At 40.1% G+C, this 10,273-nt stretch overlaps 2 protein-coding genes across 2 annotated transcripts in view; one reads left to right on the plus strand and one right to left on the minus strand.

The window, feature by feature from the left end:
* LOC308105418 (N-lysine methyltransferase SMYD2-like) overlaps nt 1-10,273 on the plus strand; it is a 78,176-nt gene that overhangs the window by 18,309 nt on the left and 49,594 nt on the right. The gene's annotated exons all lie outside the window — the stretch shown is intronic.
* LOC308105423 (uncharacterized protein) overlaps nt 181-10,273 on the minus strand; it is a 145,412-nt gene continuing 135,319 nt past the window's right edge. The window contains exon 5 of the transcript XR_013934904.1: nt 181-469. The gene's annotated coding sequence lies outside the window, so the exon portion shown is untranslated. The remainder of the gene's footprint in view (nt 470-10,273) is intronic.

Consider the following 10,273-nt stretch of genomic DNA (forward strand, 5'->3'; position numbering starts at 1 on the left):
AAACGTTGCTGTGATTCATGTTACACACAATAAATGTGAACCTCATCCGGCAGCAGTTTCAGTTTGGACATTCAGTTATTTAACTTGTCAAAAATGGTTTCCCTGTGCCCAGCCGAGTGGCTAAATGTGTGTTCAAGATGGTCACTAACACTACAACTATATTTATTTTTCCCCCAATACATTCTAGAAGTTTATCTCGCAAAATCTGTTTCTGTTACAGCAAAATAATTGTGTGAGCGTTATACATATCTTATACAGGATAAACACGGGAAATTGGAAGTGATGACACAAAGAAGTTAATCGGAACACTGCAAAATAGAAGCTGATAAATGGGTATAGTCATCCAATCTTGGATGAAATTGGCAATCCACCTTAACATTTATTTATAAGAGCTGGAGAGACAGTGAAACCCCGGTTTCTGAACAAACACTATAGCAATTATTACTAAAGAAAACAACAACAAAAGAACCTTAATATAAATAACATTGTTCATAAATGGCCTTGCTTTGCGCACCAAAAAACTAATCAATTTAACGTTCTGACATCTGTCCTCTAGATGGTGCACTTTAACAACATAATCATTCTGTTATGTGTGTCTCAGCATTTTACATGAGTTACTTTGATATGAGTTAGACTCTTAACTCATATTGCTGAGCATATATTGCTCTAACTGTTAGAGCAATGTTTCTCAACCTTTTCAGGCCGTGACCCCCCATAATAATCATATTTGAACTGGGGACCCCCCACCCTGACAAGCGCTTGGAATTTAGGAGTTTAGGCATTAACTTTAGTATGACTCGGTTTTACTAAAGGTCCCTTTAGTATAACCTAAACCTCGGTTATACTAAAGGTCCCTTTAGTATAACCGAGTTTTTTCCGATGCTTTCAACTACGTGAGTCTGCGACAATATCGGTTGGAAGGTGTATTGCACTCTGATACATTACAAAATAGAAAAAATAAATAGAAAATGGCCGCCGGCCGGATTAAAAAGCTTTTTATTGAACAATACAGAAGATACGGGTACTTAGACCTGTGCGCCTCAACTTGTTACATCCGTGGCTTGGGGGTCAGCACTTTGATGGTCTTCATTGTTTCTCTGCTGGCTTGATTGGGATCCATAATAACGCGTCACGTATGCATAGAACCTCTTCCGTTCTACTTCCTTTATTTACATACACTAGTGCAGCGTGGGTCAATGTAGGGTTGCCATGTCCGCTTATTATAAGCGACTTTGGGCTAGTTTTTCCTGTAAAGTTGCTTGTCAAAATTGTTGCAGGTTGTGTTTTTTTGGGCTTGTTTTTAAAGTGTAGTTGATTTTTAAAAATGTTTGATTTTATAATTTTTTAAACAGTCCTCAAACATGTGCATGTCAAATTATTGTATTTCTCCGCAGAGCCCTCATGTTTGCCTCTCCACAGACTGTGGCCGTTTCTCAATACCCGAACTTGTACTCCCGTCCTCACGAACTCGTGATACGTCATCAGTCGCTGCCCAAGTACTGTTCCAATCCTAAGTTCGCATTTGCCCAAGTACAGACCAAATACCCGGATGTGAACTTGATCCGCCCCCTTTACCGAGCATGCTTCAGACTAGACTCGCTGAGGACTTTTCACAGCAGATTGCCCAGAATGCAACACCGCACCGGACCACCAGCGCTTGAAAAACAGGACCAATATGGCGGACACGGACCGCGGTAAGAAATGTCCGAATTCTTTTTTTGTTTTGCCACAGAATGTAATTTTAAGATTTATTTTAGGCTTGAATGTTGTTAATTAACTTCAAATCTGTGGCTGATTTGTGCACCGAACTTTCGGAAGTTTGTGTAGCCGGCTAGCCGCTGTTAACCCGGCCGCAGATGACCGGCCCGTCAGACCACTGTACCCCGCCTAAGAAGCCTTATTTGCGGCCAGTCCTTTTGAAAGTGTCCGCTGGTTCAGCTGGGTCTTCTTTGTAGTGGTTCAAATGAGATCTAATTAGTTGTGGATATATTTATTGGACTTCTATAGTCTCAGCCAATTTTGGGGAGATAGAACTGCCTCTGACTAATGTTTGATATGTGTTTATGCGAGTAGTATTAAAGTTATTTTACTTCAATTGAAGGTATGCGTCCAGGGAGTTCATTCTGCACTGAGCTGTCAACGAGACTTTTCACCAAGCAAGAGGACTTCATCCAGAGAAATATGCATGTGTTTATCAGTTGTGGAAAAAGTACTCAAATTTTTTACTCGAGTAAAAGTAACAATACTGCAATGTAGAAATACTCTGTTACAAGCAAAAGTCCGGAATAAAAAATTTACTTGAGTAAAAGTACAAAAGTATTGGTATAAAAATGTACTTAAATACCAAAAGTTGAAAGTAATCCTTATGCAGAATGTCCCATTTCACAAGTTTTCTAATTTATAAAATGTATAGAAATCTTTTGAAAATAGCAGACCTACAAGTCCTATAAGTGAGCTTGTAGATCGGCTATTTTCTAATGGCGGAAATGTAGATATGGCTCAAGTGGTTAATGTATGTTTTGTAATAATAATCTAAATCTACAAAGTAACTAGTAATTAAAGTTTTCAAAAACTGTAGTGGAGTAAAAGTACAACTTTTGCCTCTGAGGCATAGTGGAGTAAGAGTAGGCTACTGAAAATTGGAAATATATCAGTAAAGTAAAACTACCTCAAAATTGGACTTATACAGTACTTAAGTAAATATACTTAGTTACTTTCCACCACTGGTGTTTATTAATATTTATCAAGCTTGATTCATGTCGTACACATCATTCATGTATTTTTTATTTTGTCATTCCATCAATTTAACTCTGGTTATTTATATTTTGGAAATAAAATTTGAGGTCCACTCTTATTTGTGTGCGATTTTGTCTGACTATAGGCCACTTTGACTTTTGTATGTGTGAATGTAAGTTTTAACTTATTTTGATGTGCAGACCTATTGTTAATTATAGTGTAGCCTACTTGGGCTATTTACTTTTAATTAATATAATCCACAATGACGGCACTATTTTCAAATGTGTTAATAGCCTTAGGCTAAATGTGTGTGTGTGTGTGTGTGTGTGTGTGTGTGTGTGTGTGTTTATTCGGTTATATATGTTTATTCTGTTTAGTTTTATATTCTATAATATACCACTCACTCACTCAATACACAAGTGATACCTAGGGGGAAACAAATTATTACAAAAAGCCAGAGAAGTGCCATATTACAACATCACGTCGCCTCGCTCGCCAGCCTCCCGTTCTGATCAACTTTATTCCACACGGGTAATTATTTGGTCCAGGGCTCCCAGACCCTTGCCAACGCAGGCTTCTCACCCGCAATCGCCTCCTGACTCCAGCAGGTATGATGAGGGTATGCCAACGGATACAGGATAGGTGGGCACTATGGACATCTGGGCACCTCGATGTAAAACTGGCTACTTCGTCCAAAATGTTAAAACATGAAATATTTCAAATATGGTCTTAGGTAAAGTACAGTATACATGATGTGAACATGCACGGTACATCATTATCAGACTTAATTAAGTCTAATAGTAATAAGTTTAACCATTTGAAACCTCTGCAGCGGAGGGCTGTGCCGAAATGAGGTTCCACAGCGTCGCGTGCAGGCAAGTGACGACACGGGCGAAAATTGGTCACTATGCATGATTATTACATTTTCCCGCACATCGTATCCAAACAGTAAAGGTAGTCCAGATGTTTTACATTTTAGCGGCCAAGAAAATGTTACCGACGCGTTGAAACAAGCGTTTAAATCGCTTATTTAGTCAGCCTGTGCCATGTTTTCCCAATGCAATCTTACTGGAGCAGTATAGCGCATGCGGACGGGGGTTGACTGGCCACAGGCTGACTAAAAAAGCGATTTAAACGCTTGTTTCAACCCGTCGTTGAAAATGACTTGGACGATACAATGTAAAACATCTGAGAGAAGGGGGGCTGACCTTTACCTTTGTGCGGAAAAAGGTAAGAATCATGCATAGTAGTGAACAATTCGCTGGTGTCGTCACCTGCCTGCACACAGCGTTGGGTCTGTAACACCCTGCCTGCCCTGTCTGCTCAAAGAGCAGGGGCAAGATCCGCCAGGGGAAAAATAAAAAAAAAATCAACATAAGATTAGCAGCTCTCACCCTCTTCTGTTGCCTATGTTTTCAAATGAGCCTCATTTGCTAATCGGCCGAATTGTTAATGAGGACCATTTGAAAACCGGTTTGGGCACCGACAGGTGCCCAGAACGCATGGATGCATATTTATAGCAGAAAGAGCTTCACATTTCACTATAGCCATACTCATTCAATTCTGAACCGATTCTTAAAATTAAAAATTCTCTATTAGCTGTTCATAATCCTGGTCGCTATTAGCTGTTCAGATCATGATTGTTCGCCATCAAACAATATCAAGCAAAAAGAAAACATCGACCGTCCTTTTCTCCATTGCGCAGAGATGGGCACCTCTCTCCATTCAGAAATGGAATAGAAGAACCGTCGTCCTAAAACACCCTGCCCCGGGTCTAACCCGGCGGCCTCGGTCCGCGAAAAAAACGGGGCAGTGTGTTTTGGGACGAGCGTTCCGTTTTCCACCTGAAATGGCTCGGTAATTCTCAATAGACTTATCACCCGTTGTTGCGCGACCCCCCGCCCGCTTAACCCCCGGGGGGTTAAGATTCTGGCCCGGTCAACGTTAGAATTCACCTTATGAAAGTGGCTGTGGAGCCTCATAGGAGCTATAGCCTACAGCAGAGGGAGAGGTTCCAAATGGAGCTAGTAATAAAACAATAGTAAAAGGTGGTAGTATAATAACTTAATATTCCGATTGGAGCTAAACTATCACGTTATCCTTCAACTTCTCGTTTATGCTCCCAAATGACTGGATATACAGGTTTTGTAGCAATTGTAGAAATATTAGACCTTGATTGTCGAATGTTTAAGCATGATGTTATATTCATATATAGGCTATTTTACCTTAGAACATTTTTCAAATATTTTTTTTTTTAACATTTTGGACAAAATAGCCACTTTTACATCGAGGTGCCCAGATGTCCCTTGTGCCCACCTATCCTGTTATACCCTGGTGGGTCTGTAAGTCATTTATTTGTTACACAATTGGTCAGTATCATAATAAATAAATACCAAATGGAATATTTCTATACGTTTTTTTCTGATAGGTCTATAAGAGTAGGCTAGATACATTAAATTAACAAAAACGATGTTTTAACATTTATATACCTAGATATACGTTAATATATCTTATGTTTATATAATATCATTATATTGTAAAATGTATGCTGTCTGTGTTGTACAAAAAAACTGATCTACAAGCTTGTAGATCTGCTCTGAGCATATCCACACTGTGGACGAGCTGAGATGGTGACGTCACCGAGAACTTCCAAGGACTCAAGTTCGGGTATTGAGAAACGGCCTGTGTCTCCCCTTCGGCCACTCCCACATTCCATTCCATCTCTCAGTCCTAGTTACACACCTGTCCCCACTCCCTCATCAGCCGAGCCTGGCATTGCCAGACTGATGACGTGGATTCACTCACACGTTCCTCCGCGGTATGGAAATCATGGAAAACCCTTGATCCACAGCCTCACCATCAGACCTCCTCCTCACCTCTGATCAAAATTAGGCACCTTTGCATCAACCTATTGTGACACAGCATTCCTTTCAATCCTGTCATGCCCTTCATTAATCACTCATCATGTATAATTATCTGTTTTGACACTCAAGTATCCTTTTCCATTCTTGGCACACCCTAGACTTTCTCGTCAACATATGTTGAACCTGTTCACCTTCATGGAATCCACAACTATGAAGTTACCTTGACAAACTAGTTTAGCTGGTAGAACTTCCCGTCTCCTCCTGCTCTCAAGTAACACTGTCATCTGAAAAGCCACCCATTTATATAACACTAACCATATGACGTATAATACGCACTCACTCACCTTTGCAGCTAAGTGGCCCTTTTGCTCCTGCAATGTAAGATGGAAGCACTGTCTGTACTGATAAGACCCAAGTCCCTTACCCAAGGGGCAAGGGACTATTTTCATAAAGGTTGAAAAACTAGGCCCCACAGATGCGCATGCACACACGCACGCGCACACACACTTTAAAAATACATATTTATTTATATCAATGAATCAACGATTTCATTAGATTTTTTATTATCGACTGAATCGATTGTTTGATTAACCACTTAACCCTGTATTATACTTCAGTGTACAATGGTGGTGTACACAAAGAGAGTAAATAGCCGATCTACAAGATCACACACTTGTAGATCTGCTTCTTTTTTTTAAATAATCGTTCATTAATCGATAATCGTAATCTAGAAATAATCAGGATATTCATTTGAAGTCATAGCCATATCGCCCAGTGTGTCATATCGGTATATAAATATTTAATGTCTGTGCAAATCCTCCTTGTCCCGTGCAGTGAGCTGTATCCACCGTATCCATCTACATAGGTTGGCCAGACTCTACCTGTTCATGGAAAACCCACTCATGGGCATGAGTTATCTCAAGAAGGTAATGATTTAGCACACTATAGTCTTAAAGACTCACTCAGTGGGTTACTGAACATTTTCAAATACAGTGCATCAGTTACTAGCCTATACAATACAGTTGTTACATATCAAATTACTATGTAGTCACAAATAGTTGTGAAGAACACTACATTGTGTGTACATTGCTCTAGCTCTGTGTGTGTGTGTGTGTGTGTGTGTGTGTGTGTGTGTGTGTGTGTGTGTGTGTGTGTGTGTGTGTGTGTGTGTGTGTGTGTGTGTGTGTGTCATCCGTACCTGGGAGAGCTACTAAAAGAGATGGCAAAGCCTGGGGCACTGCTAAAAACATCCAGTTTACACCCAATCTATTCACTTATAAGATAAGTCCTAAACTGATGGGGGGTTCAAGCTAAAATCAATACATACCTTTTGGGAGGTCTGGTCCTCACAATTAAAATGGAGGCAACACAGGTCCGTACTACAACTTTGGATTAAAAGGCAAAATGACTTAAAACAGAGGCAGCACATTTTTCAAAAATGGCAGATCTACAAGCATCAGGGTCATCAACATGTCCGTAAACGGCCCATTTTATTTTATTTCTTTTGAAAAAAATATATATAGTCTATAATCTTTTTTTTTTAATGACAATGTAAAAACATTCTAAATATTCACAATCTAATCTCTGAATTCAAATTTGTTTGAATAATTTTGGTGACTCATAATGTCGTAAAGTATTGGGATGACCATTAACAATATGTTGCAGAGTGGCACGGTCGGTAGCGCTGTCGCCTCACAGCTAGAAGGTCCTGGGTTCGATTCCCGCTGGGGACGCTGTGGGCGGCGTGTCCTCTCTTCCACGTCATCGGTGCCCATACCCTAGGTGGGGTTGGCGAAAGGGCCTACTCTGTGTGGAGTTTGCATGTTCTCCCCGTGTCTCCTAGCCAGGGTAGTTAATACCCTCACAAAAACATGCAGTAATCCTGGTCGCTATACCTCCTCCCCCATGACAGCCGGGGCGCCTGATGGAGGGGAAGGGAACTGGTTGGAATAATGTGTTCCTTCCACGCGCTACGTCCAACCAGGGAAACTCCCCCCCTTTCAGGTGACAAGAAGGTCAGTTGGCTCTCATGCATTGAAGGAGGCATGAGCTTGGCTCGGCTCTTTTAAAACAATGGCTTATATTTATTTGTGGCTCAGTGGTTAATGCAGATATACTATCATTGTAAAATGTGTAACACATTGACAAGCCATAGACAATAGGCCTATGGCACATTAGGAGTTCAATATGTATTTCACGGTAAAGAATTATATATTGATCACTTATTTTGTATGTCTGTGGCAAAAATGTGATATCAATGAAAATGTCCATCAGAAGCTGGCATGGCGATGACCCCCAGATGTGATTATAAGTTTGTCTCGAGAAGCAGCCAGGTCACGCTTCAAGGTTTGGATCGCCAAGGGATCTTCATCAGGATGATGATGATAATGAAGAAGATCCTTTGTAACCACTTAGCATCTCTATTCTGGACATGTCATAATAATATGGGGAAAAAAGGAATAAAATGCAGTCCGTACTGGATACTCTATTATTCCTTGGTTGTCTGAGGAAGAACTACCAGGCTCAAAACATCACCTGGTGGTAAAAAAGGAAAAGAACATTGGAGCTTTATCAGTGTGTATTTCATTGTGATGTTTGTTTCTGCCCAGTCTGGCTTTTTAAACTGTGGATGTGCTTTAGCCTATTTACTTGCACAAAGCATCTGTCACTTTAGATTTGAACCACTTTAACCATTATCTTATACTTTGGCTATTCAAAAATAGCAGATCTACAAGTTCATAGCACTGCACCGAGTGCCGCCCTATGACACCTTTTCATGTCAAGGACCACCCAAAATTATATGTATTTGTCCGCGGACCCCCCAATCTCAAAATATTTTGTTCCAGGGACACCCAGAGGCAAAGGTTTGTTAAAAAAATATATATATTCAAATATTTGCACACATTTTCACTGTTTTCTTTCAAAAATAGCAGATCTACAAGCTCGTAGCACGGCACTCGGTGAAGCGCTACGAGCTTGTAGATCTGCTATTTTTGAATAGCCAGGGGATAAAATAATGGTTAAAGATGGGGTGCCATGATATTTTTCAACCCTAAAACCTGATCATAAGGTATTATTATTATGTAAGGATTTTTTTCAAAAAAATAAAAGTGTACAGTAAGTGTTAAAATGTTGTTTTTATGTGGACACGCCTCCAGTTCATTAAGTATACCTGGTTCTCACCTTAGCACCTCCTCCACCACCTTAGCACCACCCACCTGTCCTAGTCCCTCCTCCTCCTCATGCCCACACCTGTTGTGTTATGATAATGAGGGGGAGGGTATGGCTTTGTGATGTCACTAAAGCGCTGTTTCTCTATTGGCACGTTTGACCCTCAAGGTTTCAGCCTCCAGGAAGAAACTCCAAATAGTCAGAGAAGACATAAAACACCATAAAAACACCACCGCTTAATGAAGTTCTATCAACCTCATAGACACATGAAAAATCGAAAAAGTGCAAAAACATGGCACCACCTCTTTAAAGTGGTTACACAGATGCATTCCTGGCTTTAATGGGATGGGTTAAAGTAACATAGCTATATGACTGCATAGACTCCTTGTATTGGAGAGTTACAGAACAGTATGGCAGTATAAAGTGGTTAGTGTGTGTTTTATAATATAATAATGTATATCTGCAAAGTTTAATTACAGTTCCCCAAATTATTAGCTAGGGTGAGGGTTAGTATATAAAAAGGTTTCAATCCAATTTTCTTGTATAATTAGACATAATATTAAATCATTTGTTTCAGTAAAGACTAATTAGACTGTTTAACTTGATTTAAACCCGATTTGGTAAAACTCTGGTAGCATATTCACCATTATCTAGTTCAGGGGTCTGGCAACCTTTTTGACATGAAGTGCGTGTGCTGTGCCATATTAACATTAATTATCACACCATGTCAAAATGTAATATTTCCAACAACAGTACATACACTGTAATAACATTTTCAGAAACATCTTCTTTCACATTGTAATGAGCATTAGACTCAGTCAGACATCAGTCAGACTGCAGAGTTTGCAGACCTGGACACATGGCGTTTGACTGACTCTACAGGAAACAAAACCAGATTTGTCATTGTGAGGGCTGGAATGCCCCAACATCTATTTTTAGCTTACTTTGCATTTGTGCGATTGTTCTCTGAGCCATAACTGCAGCAGTGTGATTGCACAATCATTGTGAGCTGGTGTGTGAGACGTAGGCCAGTGGTTCTCAATCTGTGGGTCGGGACCTCCAGGGGGGTCCGTCCCCACATGATTTTATGACAATTTAAGGACTTTTAAGACCTTTTTAATTAAACTTGTTTTCTTTTTAAACTACAAACTATTTTATAAAAACTGGTCAAATATTGGCCAAATTGTCAAATAATATAAGATGCAATTTTTTTTTAAATAGCCGATCTACAAGCTCACATCGCCTCGCATTGTGAGGCGTTGTGAGCATGTAGATCTGCTATTTATACAATATTTATCTGTGGAACCGAGTCAAACAAAATGTAATGCCCACCATTCCAAGTGCTTGTCAGGGTGGGGGGTCCCCAGTTGAAATATGATTATTTTGTGGGGTCCCCATTTGAAATATGACTATTTTGGGGGGGTCGCGGCCTGAAAAGGTTGAGAACCACTGACAGGCTCTGAGGTGGACATAAAACAACATCCATAGGCTGCATAAAATAG

This window comes from Gymnoscopelus braueri (assembly GCF_963280865.1).
Source record: "Gymnoscopelus braueri genome assembly, chromosome: 17".
In the NCBI taxonomy this organism is placed as follows: Eukaryota; Metazoa; Chordata; class Actinopteri; order Myctophiformes; family Myctophidae; genus Gymnoscopelus; species Gymnoscopelus braueri.